At 55.7% G+C, this 10,131-nt stretch overlaps 1 protein-coding gene across 8 annotated transcripts in view; it reads right to left on the bottom strand.

Moving 5' to 3' along the window:
* The window catches only part of NLRC5 (NLR family CARD domain containing 5), a 79,811-nt gene extending 72,985 nt beyond the window's left edge, over positions 1-6,826 (bottom strand). For 3 of the 8 annotated variants that reach the window (XM_038530992.1, XM_038530993.1, XM_038530988.1), the window contains exon 1: positions 6,713-6,777. The gene's annotated coding sequence lies outside the window, so the exon portion shown is untranslated. Of the gene's footprint in view, positions 1-6,712 lie in introns of all 8 variants that reach the window. The other 5 variants (XM_038530994.1, XM_038530991.1, XM_038530986.1 and 2 more) reach the window with 4 other exon arrangements.
* Between the last annotated feature and the right edge of the window lie 3,305 nt (positions 6,827-10,131).

Raw genomic sequence — 10,131 nt, forward strand, 5'->3', positions numbered from 1 at the left:
GAAGAGTCCTGGGGATGGGCAGCGGCGATGGCGCACAACAATGTGAACGTGCACAATACTATTGGATATTTTAGGTGGTTACAATAGCGAATTTTATGTTATGTGCACCTTAACTCCATAAAAATAAAGTCTATATATTCCTGTAGAAGTCCATGTTGAGAACCCAGCCTAAGGAAACAATCCAGAATGTGAGCAAAGCTCTAGCTACCAGCAGGTTCATCACAGCACTGATGTCAGCAGGGGCAGCCCTACCTTTCCTGATACAAACTGGCTCAGACGGCAAGCCATCTGAAATACCATGGCCTCTGGAAGGTTAGCCGCGCCCCCCGCGCCAGGCTCTGCCCAGGGCAGGGACGGGAGGCTGTAGTGACCAGGTCCCCTCTGGTGGAGGGGCTCCTGCTGCAGGTCTGGCCTTTTTTTAAATTACATGCAAAAAATTCACTCGCAATAAGCGTTCAAGCTCAGAACAGCTCTTCCTCTCCCACTTGTTCCTTCCTTTTTTTCTCTCTGCTCCTTCTCTCTCTCTCTCTCTCTCTTTTTTTTTTTTTTTTGCCATTGCCTCTGCCCTATTCCCTCTTCCTCCAGACATCATCATGGTACATGGCCCCCCGCCTCACACCTCTCAACTGTCCCGGTATCCCTTATGGGAAGGCCATGCCTGGCCTCTCCAAACACAACCATTTCTGCACCCTGGGTGTGCCTACCGCCCTCCCCCCCCAACGTACCTTATCTTTCTCCACTGCAGTCGTATCTCTGTGTACCTGTTTATTCTCTGTTCCTGTTGGCACATCAGTGAGGCTTTCTCATGTTCTCAGCTATAACCCAGTGCCCAGTGCAGGACCTGACATGTTCTAGAAACTCAGCACATGTGTGCTGAGTGGGTTAACGATTGCTGGGCGGAGCCAGGTGGGAAACTGTGCTATCAGTACCTACCTTGTGGAGTAAGGGGCATCATTCCCCCAAAAATGCCCTTTGGTCATTCTACCTCCAAGAAGTTTCTGGGGGGGGGGGGGTCTCCTCCCTGGGATGTCTAGCCTCTCTCCACCTTCTCTCTCTTCCTCCTCCTCTTGGGACCCAATACAGCATCCTACCTCTAGCACCCCGACCCCACTCACATGCTCCACTCAAAGAGTCTGCTCTGCCCATCATATCCCCGTCCCTGCTGACCACTTTGCATGTGGGCCCCACCCATCCCAATCCTATCAAGATATTTTCCCAAAAGTACTTCCCTTCTTGAGAGGAATCTAGAGGGAAATATGGAAACAATTAAAATGTCACATTTTGGTTTTTATATAAAACAGAAGAGGGGTGCCTGGGTGGCTTGGTGGTTGAGCAACTGCCTTTGGCTTGGGTCATGATTCCAGGGTCCTGGGATCAAGTCCCGTGTCGGGCTCCCTGCTGACAGCCTTCTTCTCCCTCTGCCTGTGTCTCTGCCTCTCTCTGTGTCTCTCATGAATAAGTAAATAAATAAATCTTAAAAAAAAAACACAACAGAATTAAACAGTCTATGTGTAGTAGAAGAGAACAAGACTCAATCTAGATGCTTAAAAATGTGGATATGGTTTCATTATTCTATGGACAACACTGAAGCCACTTAAAATGCCAGTATACTCATTACAAAGAGTGAATTTCCTTAATATGTACAGTGCTTTTACAGCTAAATAGGAAAAAGACCAACAACCCAATGGAAAAGTGGAAAAAGAATATGAATAGACAGTCTATGAAAAATTAACTACAGGGATCCCTGGGTGGCGCAGCGGTTTGGCGCCTGCCTTTGTCCCAGGGCGCGATCCTGGAGACCCGGGATCGAATCCCATGTCGGGCTCCCGGTGCATGGAGCCTGCTTCTCCCTCTGCCTATGTCTCTGCCTCTCTCTCTCTCTCTCTCTCTCTCTCTGTGTGTGTGTGTGTGTGACTATCATAAATAAATAAAAATTTAAGTTTAAAAGAAAAATTAACTACAAATGACCCTTAAATATTTGAAAGGATAAGAGAAATGGGGGGAGGGGGGATACACCTTTATTCATCTCCCAGATGTGCAAATATGGAAAAGTTTGATAACATGCATGTTGGGGTGGGTGTGGGAAGCAGGTTCCCTCACACGTAGCTGTTAGGAGTGAAAATTAGCCCAACATTTAAGGAAAGTAATTTGCCATATTTACCAAAGTTCAAACTGCATATTCGCTTTGCAAATTCACTCTTGGATGGTTTGTTGTTGTTTTTGATGTTGTTGTTTTTTAAGATATTTGTTTATTTGAGAGACAGAGAGAGAGAGAGAGAGAGCAAGCTCATATGTGTAAGCAGGGGGGAAGGGCAGAGGGAGAAACAGACTCCCTGCTGAGCAGGGAGCCCAACACTGAGATCATGACCTAAGCCAAAGGCAGGCACTTAACCCGACTGGGCCACCGAGGTGCCCCTCCTGGTTACTTTTCTTTCTTTTTTTTTTTTTTTTTAATTTTTATTTATTTATGATAGTCACACAGAGAGAGAGAGAGAGAGAGGCAGAGACACAGGCAGAGGGAGAAGCAGGCTCCATGCACCGGGAGCCCGATGTGGGATTCGATCCTGGGTCTCCAGGATCGCGCCCTAGGCCAAAGGCAGGCGCCAAACCGCTGCGCCACCTAGGGATCCCGTTACTTTTCTTAAAGACTTATTTTTACATAGGCAAACATGATGCTTAAACAAAGATATTCACTACAACACTGTTTGGTATAGCAAGAGACTGGAAAAAACCTAAATGCCCCAAAATAGTTAAATTAATTATGAAACAACCATAGAGTGAAATGCTCTAGAGCTGTTAAAAAAGAGAAAAGCAGATTTTGTTTTTGTTTTGATGTAGAAAGATTTCCAAATTACATTAAATTTTTTAAAAGATTAAAAAACACTATATAGAGTATATCACCATTTGTGAGAAGGGGGATAGATTAGATATAGATATAGATATAGATATGGATATATCCATGTTTCTTTTTTTTTTTTTTTTTTTTAATTTTTATTTATTTATGATAGTCACACAGAGAGAGAGAGAGGCAGAGACATAAGCAGAGGGAGAAGCAGGCTCCATGCACCGGGAGCCCGACGTGGGATTCGATCCCAGGTCTCCAGGATCGCGCCCTGGGCCAAAGGCAGGCGCTAAACCGCAGCGCCACCCAGGGATCCCCCCTATATCCATGTTTCTAAAGGCCCACCTGGACTCTCTTTGGAAGGAGACATAAGAACCTGATAACACTGGTGCTTTCAGGGAGGGTAATCAGGTGGCTGGGAGATAGGGGAAGGAGGGAGACTTACTTTCATTATATATCTATTTGTATGTTTTATATTATTTTATTAAATGAATGTATTAGCTAATAAAAATGAAATAATTTCAAAAATGATATAGGCTATACTTTTTCTTTAATACATAATTCCATTTTATTTAGTTTAAAAAGTATAATTTCATTTTTTGTTTTTATGTATGAGTCCATTTAAAAATACGAATATACACAAATAGAAAAAAGACTGGAAGTAAACCAAAGTGAAGACAGGTCATCTGAGGTTAAGTGAACATTCCCTCAGGCTCTCTGAAGTTCTCCTTTGCTGAATGTCAGAGGCACCTCAGCGAGAAGGGCTGCTAAAAACCTTCCTGGGGAAGACTCTTGTATCTAAGAACTTATTGGAAGACTTTGGAGTGACCCACAGGATGAAGTAGGAATCCCATTGCAGGGTCAGTCTTGAAACAAGCAGGATAAACAGTGAACTCACGGTTCCCCAGGACTCTCATCTTTCCATCCCAGGAAAATGACTGGTTTCAGGCAGTCGTCAACTAGGGAGAAAGGGTGACCACAGAGCAGAAGAAGAGTCTGGGACCAGAGATGGCCAGAGGAACTAAGTTCACACCCAGCTTCACCCTCCAGATTCACAGAGAACTAAGGAACACTTAGGGCTTTCCAGAGGAACAGAATGGGGGTTCATGCCAACTTTACCCAGCTCTCATGGACCCACAAACCCCCAGATAGCATATGGGTCACACAACCATGCCCATTTTATAGGTACCAAGTCCCACACATAACCAAGTGCTTGCCTGCCCCATCATTTCTGTAATGGTTTTAAATACAGTGCATTGAAGAAGCATGTTCTCCGGGGTGGCCAGAAGGGATCAAAAATCTTCCCTGCCCCAGACAGCCTACACCAACAGCCAGACTCGTCAGTTTTTCTTCACAAATCCTCTAGGTGTTTTCCTCGCAGGCTGAGTTTCAGCCAAGGTAGACTTGGGGCTACCAGCCAATACTCAAAAAATAGATCTGGCAAAGGGCACCAGTAGTTTATATCCTCAGAATACCTACAAAAAGTTTTTACAAAGTATTGGCACACGTATTAATTTGCTTGATTCTTAGTCCAACTCTGGAAAGCAGAAGAGTGGTTCTGGGCTGGCGAATTAGTTTCCTAGCTTGGTTACAGTTGTAACAAAGTACCCTCAGGAGAGGATCCTTCTTTGCCTTTTCCGGTTTCTGTGGGGTGCTGGCAATTCTTGGGAGCTCCTGGCCTTAGAGATGCATCATTCTGATCTCTGTCTCTGTTGTCACACAGAGACATCTCATGGTGTGTCATGGTGTGTCTCAATCTTCATAAGCTGACCTCTCTCTTGCAGGGACACCAGTCATACTGAATTAAGGACCCACTTAGTCTGGTATGATCTCTTCTCAATTAATTACATCAGCTATGACTCTATTTCCAAATAAAGTCACAATTCAGAGATAAAGAGGGTGAGGACTTCAACATATCTTTTTTTTTTCTAAAGATTTTATTTACTTATTTATGAGAGACACAGAGAGAGAGGCAGAGACACAGGCAGAGGGAGAAGCAGGTTCCCTTTGGAGAATCTGATGTAGGACTCAATCCCAGGACCCCAGGATCACGACATGAGCCAAAGGCACACACTCAACCGCTGAGCCACTCAGGCGTCCCAACATATCCTTCTCGGAGTCACAATTAAATTCATAACAGACGGGAGATATATACTAAAAAGGTCTGTGGGATTTTCCTCAGGGGGAGGAGGTAAGTGCCTTGGGGGTACAGAGAGACTGAGACGTTCTGAGAGAGGAGACAGTCCGGTCACCCAGCAAACACAAGGCTGCAACAGGCCCTGGTCCACCTGCCTCCCATAACTGGGTGCCAGTCAAGCTACGGGCGGTGCTTTGGAGACAAGGCAGGTGGACACGATCAAGGGCCGGTCCGCACTACAGCTCAGCAAGCTTGGAGCAAAGCACGACGGAGAGAAGTCCGCATGCACTTTGAAATAATCAGCTTTCCCTCCCGTTCTGTTCTCCAGTGGGACACCAAGCCGAAGGCTTTTCTGGACTTAGTGCTTCTCGGAGAGAAGGAAAAGCAGTCTGGAGGGAGGAAGCTCTAGGTACTGGCCTAGGTACCTTTGGTACCCCACCTCCCGACCCCCGGGTTTGGGAAGCTAGGAAGTGCTTGTTTTCAAAGTTTAAGTCTGCAAACCCCTAATCTTTTAAAAAGGAAATGGAAGAACCCTCAACTTATAAAACGGATGTAAGCCATGCTGAGACCACGAGAGGACCTCTCCCATACCTCCCTAAGTGATTAGCTCAGCAAACTCCAGGTCCTGGCCTCCTGAGTGAGAAAAATGGTTGAAAATCACAAGAAGTGCAAAGAGCAAGTACCAAAATAGCGCCCATGCCTTCACTCTATTAGGGGGTTAAAATGCTCATCGGACATAGTCTGTGGAGATCTGACATTAAGAAATTATTGTTAGGGAGCCCTGGGTGGCTCAGCGGTTGAGCACCTGCCTTCAGCTCAGGGCGTGATCCTGGAGTCCCGGGATCGGGATCGAGTTCCGCATCAGGCTCCCTGTGTGGAGCCTGCTTCTCCCTCTGCCTGTCTCTCTGCCTCTCTCTCTCTCTGTATCTCCCATGAATAAATAAATAAAGTCTTTAAAAATAATAAGAATAATATTAAGGTAGAGTCGTCATGTTATATTAGTCTCAGGTGGACCCTGGGGATTCCACAACTGTATAGACATGTAGCTACCCTCTGCCACCATACAGCACCTACTCTAATACCATAACATAACGCCTAGAGTTCTTCTGCTGTACCTTCCTCTCTGATTTATTTGGCAACTGAAAGTTTGCACCTCTCTGGAGGTCGGATTGACATACAAAGAGTGGTGGTTGTTTAATGTACACGGCCTGAGGAGCCTAGAGGTAAGCGTACTCTGTGGTGACCGTGAGCCTCTCCCTCGGCTCCCCGATTTCCTCCTGCCCTCCACGACGATGCGTGCGGGTAAGGCTAGGCTCCGCGGTGCACAGCGGACCTCCAGGGCTGCCCCATCCTGTGTATCCCACAAAGTTTGTGCCTCTCGATCCCCTTTATCTAGCTCACCCCTCCCCGCCCCCATTCCCGCTGCTATAATTCTTCAAAAAGCGATGCAAAGTTAAAGTTCCGGGAGCGTGGGGAGGGTGGGGAGCAAGGGGAGCGCCCCGCGCCCGCCGCCCCTCGGCCCAGGTGACCCCGACCTGCCCCCCGCTGCGGCTCGCACCCCCGCCCCAAACCCCGCCGGGCAGCGGGCGCCCCATCCGTCCGCGGGTCCGTTAGTCCCTGCACCCTGCGCCCATCCCGCGGCCCCGGGCCCCGCGCCCAGCGCCCTCCGGCACCAAGTCCCCCCGCACGGCTCGCCCGGCCCGGCCCGCAGCCCCGGGGCCGCCGCCACTCACCCGCCGCGCTCCGGCCCCGGCGCTCCCTCCCCGGCGCTCAGCTCTCGAAACTGAAAGCGGGCGGGGAGCAGCGGGCCGGGAGCGGGGACCGGCGGCCGCTGCCGGGAAATCACGTGGATTCGAGACGCCGCTGCCGGCGGGGGCGGGGGAGCGGGCGCGGGCCGGGCCGGGCCGGGCGGGGCCGGGCGGGGCGGGGAGCCAAGACCCCGGCCCCCCACGCGCGGCCCCGGGAGGCCAAGCTGAGGCGGAGGCGCGCGGCCAGGCGGCCTGGGTCCCGCGGGAGGACGCGCCCGGAGCGCAACCGTCCTGGCCTCGTGGGCCGCGGGGCAGGGCGCGGGGCAGGAGCGCGGGGCAGGAGCGCGGAGCAGGAGCGCGGGGCAGGGCGCGGGACAGGAGCGCGGGGCAGGAGCGCGGAGCAGGAGCGCGGGGCAGGGCGCGGGACAGGAGCGCGGGGCAGGAGCGCGGGGCAGGGCGCGGGACAGGAGCGCGGGGCAGGAGCGCGGAGCAGGAGCGCGGGGCAGGGCGCGGGACAGGAGCGCGGGGCAGGAGCGCGGAGCAGGAGCGCGGGGCAGGGCGCGGGGCAGGAGCGCGGGGCAGGAGCGCGGGGCAGGGCGCGGGACAGGAGCGCGGGACAGGAGCGCGGAGCAGGAGCGCGGGGCAGGGCGCGGGACAGGAGCGCGGGGCAGGAGCGCGGAGCAGGAGCGCGGGGCAGGGCGCGGGGCAGGAGCGCGGAGCAGGAGCGCGGGGCAGAGCGCGGGACAGGAGCGCGGGGCAGGAGCGCGGGGCAGGAGCGCGGGGCAGGGCGCGGGACAGGAGCGCGGGGCAGGAGCGCGGAGCAGGAGCGCGGGGCAGGGCGCGGGGCAGGAGCGCGGAGCAGGAGCGCGGGGCAGAGCGCGGGACAGGAGCGCGGGGCAGGAGCGCGGGGCAGGAGCGCGGGGCAGGAGCGCGGGGTAGGGCGCGGGGCAGGAGCCCCGGACAGGACGGGGCAGGGCGCAGGGCAGGGCGCGGGGCAGGGCGCAGGGCAGGGCGCGGGGCAGGAGCCCGGGACAGGACGGGGCAGGGCGCGGGGCAGGGCGCGGAGCAGGAGCACGGGGCAGGGCGCGGGACAGGAGCTCGGGGCAGGGCGCCGAGCAGGAGCGCGGGGCAGGAGCGCGGGGCAGGAGCGCGGAGCAGGAGCGCGGGGCAGGGCGCGGGGCAGGAGCGCGGGACAGGACGGGGCAGGGCGCAGGGCAGGGCGGGGGGCAGGGCGCGGGGCAGGGCGCAGGGCAGGGCGCGGGGCAGGAGCGCGGGACAGGACGGGGCAGGGCGCGGGGCAGGGCGCGGGGCAGGAGCGCGGGGCAGGAGCCCCGGACAGGACGGGGCAGGGCGCGGGGCAGGAGCGCGGGGCAGGGCGCGGGGCAGGGCGCGGGGCAGGGCGCGGGGCAGGACGCCGGGCAGGAGCGCGGAGCAGGAGCGCGGGGCAGGGCGCGGGGCAGGAGCGCGGGACAGGAGCGGGACAGGAGCGCGGGACAGGACGGGGCAGGGCGCAGGGCTGGGTGCGGGGCAGGAGCGCGGGACAGGACGGGGCAGGAGCACGGGGCAGGGCGCGGGGCAGGAGCGCGGGGCAGGAGCGCGGTGCAGGAGCGCGGGGCAGGGCGCGGGACAGGAGCGCGGGACAGGACGGGGCAGGGCGCAGGGCAGGGCGCGGGGCAGGAGCGCGGGGCAGGAGCGCGGGACAGGATGGGGCAGGGCGCGGAGCAGGGCGCGGGGCAGGGCGCGGGACAGGAGCGCGGGACAGGAGCGCGGAGCAGGAGCGCGGAGCAGGAGCGCGGGACAGGACCCGGCAGGGCGCGGGGCAGGAGCGCGGAGCAGGGCGCGGGGCAGGAGCGCGGGACAGGACGGGGCAGGGCGCGGGGCAGGGCGCGGGACAGGAGCGCGGAGCAGGAGCGCGGAGCAGGAGCGCGGGACAGGACCGGGCAGGGCGCGGGGCAGGAGCGCGGAGCAGGGCGCGGGGCAGGGCGCCGGGCAGGGCGCGGGGCAGTCGGGTCAGGAGCGCGCCCCAGGCCCGCCGCGCTCTCCGCAGGACAGGAGGGGAGAAGGGAGGAGCGGCAATAACTGGTCTCATTAACTGAGCCTGCCACTCTCTGACAATCCAGGGATTTTACCTCATCCTAAAAATAACCCTAAAATGTACAGCATGACCCCATTTTACAGGGGAGCAAACTAAGGTCAGGAGAGGGGAATTAATTCGCCTCAGTCGCACAGGCAAGGGAACCAAGTCCACAGATGAGGAACCAAGAACTCCGGACAGCCTGAAAGAAGATGAGCTGGCTTCTGCAGGAGGGGCTATGCCTCGGTACCCTCCCAAAGATCCTCTACACCCTCCTGGCTCTTTTGCACCCCTCCTGGGACAGGGAGCCCCCCTCCTCCTGCAGAGGACAGACACATCCATCCGGTGGTCAAGCCAGCCTGCTGGGAAGGTCTTCCACCCCGCCTCCTCCCTCCCTCCCTCCTGGTGACAGCTTTCTTTCACCCCCAGATCACTTCCGCCCCCTGCCTCTCAGGCCACACACGTGTGTGAGGGTGTGAGTATGAGGCCGTGGTCACATGGGCGTCAGACACGCCTGGATTTAAGTCCTACTTTCCAACTACTGGCCAAATACCTTGACTCAGGACTTTGGGACTGGTCCCACCTGGACCCTGCTAGAGGCCCTGCCCTGCCAGTCCCCACCAGGGCTCCTGGTCAGCTTAGAGAGCCACACCTCACACTGAGCCCCAAGAGATAAAAAACAAGCCCAAGAGGGGGATGTGTGTGTGTGGGGGGGGTGCTCAGTGGGTTAAGCTCTGCCTGCGCCTCCAGTCCTTATCTGAGTCCTGGGATAGAGCCCCCAGTGGGACTCCCTGCTCAGCGGGGAGCCTGCTTCTTCTCCCTATCCCTCTCTCTCTGTCAAAATAAATAAATAAAATCTTTTAAGAAAAGAAAAACAAGCCCAAGAGAGCACTTGGAGGGGCCAGAGCAGGGATTGGAAGGAACCTGACTGAGAAGACGGTGGCCTTCTGTCAAATCTTCCAAAACATGAAGGAGTATCCCCCTGCCAAGCTCCACATCAGCCTTCACCTCCTAGCCATCAAAATACAGGCCAGGCCCTTTTACTTGGCACCTTTATGATGTGGTCCCTGACCTCATCTGTCTCCCTCTCCTCTTTGTTCTCTGTGCCACCTTGGCCTCCATTAAGTTTCTTTTTCTTTGTGTGTGTGTGTGTGTGTGTGTGTGTGTGTGTGTGTTTAGAGTGGGGGAGGGGCAGAGGGAAAGAGAGAATCAAGCAGGCCCCACGCCCAGGGCAGAGCCTGATGCAGGGGTTCATCCCTAAAATCATGACCCAAGATTTGGATGCTCAACCCACCGACACACCCATGTGCCCCTCCATTAAGTTTCTTGA

This window comes from Canis lupus, chromosome 2 (assembly GCF_011100685.1).
Source record: "Canis lupus familiaris isolate Mischka breed German Shepherd chromosome 2, alternate assembly UU_Cfam_GSD_1.0, whole genome shotgun sequence".
In the NCBI taxonomy this organism is placed as follows: Eukaryota; Metazoa; Chordata; class Mammalia; order Carnivora; family Canidae; genus Canis; species Canis lupus.